A 6,579-nucleotide genomic window follows, 5' to 3' on the forward strand; every position below is an offset into this window, starting at 1 on the left:
TTTGAAAGTGGAAGTAACTATCCCTATTGGCTCTAACACCTGCAAGGGAGTAATATTTTGCAGGCATTTGAGGACAATGGAGGAGAGTGAAATTCTGGAAAATACGAAGGACCAAAGCGTAGTGGACGTGAACTGCATGACCAAGAAAGACGGGAATGTGCGAACAAAAAACCGGATTGTGCCTTTTGACTTTTGCTTCAAGTAAAATTCCTGAGTATGTCACGGTTGGATACGAACTTGTTCAAGTGCGACCTTACATTCAAAAACCTATGCACTGTAATAGATGCCAAAAATTTGGACAAACCTCATTACGATGCAATGATAAAGATACTAGTAAATTTACCTGTGGAAAATGTGTTGGAGATTACACTGCTGTATATACTGAGAACACTTTCAAGTGATGGAGGTCCCCATCAATCTGGCTCTGCCGAGTGCAGCAGCTTGCATCCATGAGAGGGCATGATGTTAGTTACCGTGAAGCCAAGAGGAAGGATGAAGGTTTTACCAGCAAACCCAATACTTCCTATGCTTCAGCAACTAACAACAGTCCCAATGCAAACGGTATTAGTCAGGAGCTTGCGGCTAAAGACAAAGAAATTGCAGAGTTAAAAGAAACGGTTAAGAAATTAATGAGTCAGATTAAATAATTGAAAAATATAATTCAACAAATTGCTGAATCAACCCAGCAAAAGCAGCAGTAGCAGCATCATAAGGAGGTTACCAAAACACAATCTGGATCACACCTCGTTCAGGCAGCTCCTGCTAGGACTTCGCCTGGTTTTTGGTCTGTGTCTCGGAACACATCATCTTCTACCGGGCGTCTTCCTAGCAGCGAGACGCAGGACATGGAGGCTACTGTCTCCAAAAATACCCATGGAAGGCCCCTGGGTAGGAAGGGAGAGGAGGACGAACCTCTCTCCCAGAAAAAAAAAAAAAAAAAAAATGAAAACTGGCGGACAAGGCACTTCCAAACCCGATAAAACGTAATCTTCGCGTTAACCATTATACAGTGGAACTGTCGAAGTCTTAGATCAAAGGTAACTGCCTTAGATTATTAGCCTCGTCTTATGCTCCCGATATTATATTTCTCCAAGAAACGCACTTAACACACCTCGTCTCTGACGTGGTTGTTTCGCTGAGGAACTCCTATCTGTGTCGGAAGGACGAGAGGATAGGGGTGGAGGAGGAGTCGTCATGTACATCCACCATAGCCTCCCTTTCACTGAAGTGACTTTGGTTTTACCTTGGAATTTGTCGCTTGCAAAGTAAAAATCAATAACACGTATCTGACTACATGTTTGGTTTACTGTCCCCCTGATAAAGTGGTAATTTATGCTGCCACAAAATATATTCATTTTAGGTGATTTTAATGCTCATCATACATTATGGAGTTCCCTGCGGGCGGATGGTAGAGGTGAGCAAGTAGTCAAGCTGATTAATGATTCTGATCTGGTCCTTCTGAACGATGGTAGCCCGACGTGGGTGGACCATAATACCGGTAATTTGAGCTTTATTGACTTATCACTGGTCTCTTCATCAATAGCAGCCAAGTGCCTGTGGCACACCATTGATGACTCGTTGGGAAGCGATCACCTTCCTATTTTGATTGAATATTCATCTGACACAGCAAGAACGCCTTCAGCACCTAAATTTAACGTAAAAAGAGCAGACTGGGTCGCCTTCACAAGGAGCGTCAAGCTCGAACTTGGAGAAACCATTGACGATAAAGTAAACAATTTTCAGAATTCGATTTTAGAAGCAGCATTGCTATCCATTCCTAAAACTTCGACAGATAGCGTTATGCAGAGTTCCATGGTGGACACCAGATTGCCGCAGAGCGCTGTGCCGACGCAATAAGGCGTACAGACTTTTAAAAAATAACATCACTTAAAAAGAACTTTTAGAATAATTAGACAAGCTAAAAGAGAATCCTGGCGCAGCTTTGTTTCTACAATAAATAGCAATAAAAAAATATCAGAGTTTTGGTCCACTGTCAATAAAATGAATAAGAACAAAACATCTTGCAAAACTAAAAACATAATTCACGAGGGAACCAATTTCGATACACATAGAGACATTGGTAATGTACTCGCCAGGCAGTTCAGACAATTACCATCCCGCTTTCCTGCCCACCAAGGAAGCCGCTGAGCTGCAACCTATTCACTTTGTCCGAGCCCTAGAAGCCTGTGCAGGAACATCCCCAGGCCCCGATGAGATTCGATATGAGATGATAAGGCATCTTAATCATGATGCCATGATTAAGTTGCTAGAAGTGTACAATGAAATTTGGAAAAGCTACACTTTTCAAAACTCATGGCACTTCGCCCACATCATTCCCGTATTGAAAGGAGGGGGTATCTCCAGATCTGCCATCTCCTACCGCCCAATTACGTTGACAAGTTGCTTATGGAACGAATTGTTAACAGTAGGCTATTGCATTTTTTAAATACCAGTAATTTACTAGTTGACGAACAGTGCGGCTTCCGAAAGAGACGCCAAACTCTCGATCAACTACTAAAGCTGGACATTCATATTCAAGAGGCAATTGCTACAAAAAAAAAATATTTGTTTTCAGTATTTTTAGATATAGAAAAAGCCTACGACATGACATGGCGATATGGTCTACTCAGAAAACTTAATGCTTTTGGATTACGTGGAAACTTGCCTTGTTTTATTCAAAATTTCATTTCTGACAGTTGTTGTGCAGAATGCTTGTTTGCGTGTGTGTCTTGGAGCCCCGGTGTACTCGGATCAAGCGCCTTGAGGTGGAGTCAGGAGTATCTCCCCTCCGAATCAGACGCGGCCAGTTAGCCCTGACCTATGCCGCAAAAGTGGCTCGAGACCCGAGCCATCCCAATGGCAATGGAGGCATTAAGGCCCTTTGTCATGCGACCCCACGACCTCATCGAGAAAGTCGGTATAGATCTCTCTACCATCGACACCCTGGTTCAGTCAGACATTCAGTCAAGTTTTCCATCATGTAAGCTTGGCTTCCATCAGCTGAGGCCATGACGCCGGAGGTGGAGGTACGCCAGAGGTTCAGAGAGATCCGTATTAAACATTTATCTTTTTTCATATATATACACCGACGGCTCCAAAACAGATGAGTGCATGGGTACGGGTGTATGGTCGACAGAATGTGAATTGAAGTTCAGACTGCCGAATCATACAGCGATCTTTCTTGCTGAACTTTTTGCTTTTGATAGAGCTATGGATTTTGGACTATCGACGACCCATGATAGAATAATTATTTCTTCAGATTCAGTAAGTTCACTTAAAGCCATAAAATCATTGGAAACCACCAAAAATGAACAACTGGGTAATATCATTCGTAAGCTACATGGTGCCAACACATCAATCAAGCTAATATGGGTATCAAGCCACTCTGGTATCCAGGGCAGTGAACAAGCTGACAAATCTGTGGCAAAGTTAGTGGACCAACCTAGACATACACAACAACAACAGCAACAACAACAAACAGTAATAGAAACGTCGGACACAGCCTACAGAAGAAACAGAAGAGAAGAGGTGGTGTTGGCGCGCCTGAGAACAAACGCCACAAGAATAACACACTTCACTCCATATATCGAAAAAAACATTCCTCCACAGTGCCCCCATTGCACAAATCACCTTACAATAGCACATTTCTTCAAAACCTGCTATAAATCTATCAACAATAGACAAAACTTAAAAAAATACTTTAAAAAAACAAAATCAACCATTCGCAACATCGAATCTGTTATCAGATAATGGAAAATAATACATAAAGTAATCGCTCTTCTAAAGTAGACAAAACTGTATGACCTTATATAGATTGATATAATGAATAGGATCCATTGGATCCATTGCCGCTGGTTGATAGCCAAGAAATCCAAGAAAGAAAGAAAGAAAGAAAGCCGAACTCTCTCTTGGGTTGTGCTCGTCTGGTCAGCAGTGATTCACGGAGCGTCCGGCCTCATTGGACAACCTCCTTGGTGTTGTTTTATATTGCGTCTACAAGAGAGAGATACTTATATTTTCATTGCTTTACAAGAGGCCAGTTAGGCTGTGTTGTGTGTATTATAAATTTTGATAATATACAAACTAAGGGACCTCAGGTTTTCCTTTTAATGTTTTGGATTCGTTTTATCCTTGGTTTCGTCCTTTTATTATTCTTTTTGTTTTACTTTTAAAGAGAGAAGCAAACAATAACTTTTTTATACCTATGAATGTGCTTCAGAATCGCGACGAGCCGGCTGTACTGTATAACACACCTAACTACCATCCTATAAAGCGGCCACCCTGTTCGAAAGTAATACTCTGCAAGACCCGCTTTGTAGTCTTGTTGCAAAGACGAGGTTACAGAGCCCCTAGTAACAGCGGCGATCAAGATCGTTCCGGAGCAGAGGGTGCAAAAAATTTCCATTTAAAAAGAGGCTGCCCCACGTTGAGTATAAGGACTGAGAACTGAATCCGACTTATCAGCATTACTTTAGGAACTCTTTTTCATTAAATAGGGATGTTGTAGGACTCTGTGAAGTGTATATGTATGAAAAAAGATAAATGTTTAATACGGACCAAGAACAGAAGATATTAAATTATGGACACGTGCTACATTGGAGAGGTAAACAAGAAGCAGGAATTAGGGGTAGGTTTCTTAGTTCGCAATGTTTAGAAAAGAGTATCGTGGAATTCTATAGTTTAAGCGAAAGAGTAGCTTCAGTGACAAAACTAAACAATGTGTACAACTTAAAGATGCTCCAACCTGCAGCCACAGTAATAAAGAAATAGAGAGCTTCTATGATGATGTTCATTTAGCCAGCGAGAGCAAAAACCCATTTCACAATAATCATGGGGAATTTTAATACCAAAATAGGTAAAAAGACAGAAGGAGAAATCTTAGTGGGGAATCACGGAATAGGCACTAGGAATGAGAGAGGACAAATGCTAGTCGATTTAGCGTAGGCTTGATGACTCAATATCATGAATACATTCTTCGAAAAAAGAGCAGAAGTGGACATGGAAGTAGCCATCTGACTTCATAATTTCAAATAGGCGCGATGTGTTGTTTTTTTTTTTTATTAATTAGGTAAATGTTGGCAGCCAAATTAAATTACACCTCAGAGGGGGAAAAGAACAAACGCATACGAAAACCGCAGCCAAATTTACCTAACTTGAAGACCAGAGCAATTTAACCTTAACATCCAAAACAAATATTCACTTCTCAGGGACGAAGATCTCAACATTGACCAAATCAACAAACAGTCCAATGGCATGATAAAAGAAGCTGCACTGTTAGTAGGCTGTAATAAGGTCAAGCAAAGCTCTAGCAAGCTCTCGGTAGAACTAAACAGCTTATGCAAAAATGTAGGGTCGTGAAAGTATCGTCAAACAGAAACAAAATAGAATTAGTTGAACTAACAAAGACGATGTATGGAAATTCAATACTCAAATAATAAATGAAACAGTGATCTCAGGTACCAGCATGAAAACAACTAAAAGGAGACTCGGAATAGGGAGAAATCAAATGTATGCAATAAAGAAATCAGACGGAGAAAGTGACGTATAATAAGAATGAAATCATATGAAATCAGTGGAAGACTTACAGGGATCTAAACAACTCAAATGGACAGCCATGGATAGAAGCGAACGCGATGATTAGAGACGCACCTAACATCACGACAGAAGAAATAAAAAGAACGCTTAAAAGCATGAAGAGATGGAAAATACCAGGTGAAGACGGAATTAGTATAGGCCTTATAATAGATGAAGGAGAAATTGCAACAGTGAAACTAATCAAAACTCCCAAAGCCTGGACAAATGCAACAACTATTTTGATACATTACAAAGGGGATAGGAAGGCTCTAAAAAGCTACCGACTTATAAGCCTTCTTTCAGTTACTTACAAACTGTTCATAAAAGTCAGCACAACTCGCATCTCTGGCAGTCTGGAATCTAACCAGCCTAGAGAACAGGTAGGGTCCCGCAGTAGATTCTCAAAAACAGACCACATCCAAACGCTCACCCAAATAAGAGAAAAAAATAAATGAATATAGGAAACCCCTGTGTATGGCATCCATCGATTACGAAAAGGCATTTGACTCTGTACAAATACCAGGAGTACTAGAGGCTATTCAGAGACAGTTGAGGAGGCATATTGTAAAATATTGGGAGATATAATACCATCAAGCTCCACACAGACACTGATAAATACCAATTAAAAAAGGTCTAGACATGGCGATACAATCTCATAAAAATTGTTTACAGCTTGTCTTGAAGAAATATTCAAGAAGCTAGAATGGAATGGAGGGGTATCAAAATAACGAGACGAATACCTAAACAATCTAAGATTTGTAGAAAATATCGTTCTCTTCAGTGAATCTGCAAATGAAATGCAGCAACTAATAAACGATCTGAATAGAGAAAGTCTGAAAGTCGGACTTAGGTTGAACAAGAAATAGACTAAGATTATGTTTAACAGTAAAGTTCAATTCGAACAGATACATGTAAAAGGTAAAGCACTAGAGATAGTGGACAAGTATATATATCTAAATCAACTTGTACAGACAAACACATCTAGCGAAGAGGAAACTAGACGAT

Source organism: Penaeus chinensis, chromosome 7 (genome assembly GCF_019202785.1).
Source record: "Penaeus chinensis breed Huanghai No. 1 chromosome 7, ASM1920278v2, whole genome shotgun sequence".
NCBI lineage: Eukaryota > Metazoa > Arthropoda > Malacostraca > Decapoda > Penaeidae > Penaeus > Penaeus chinensis.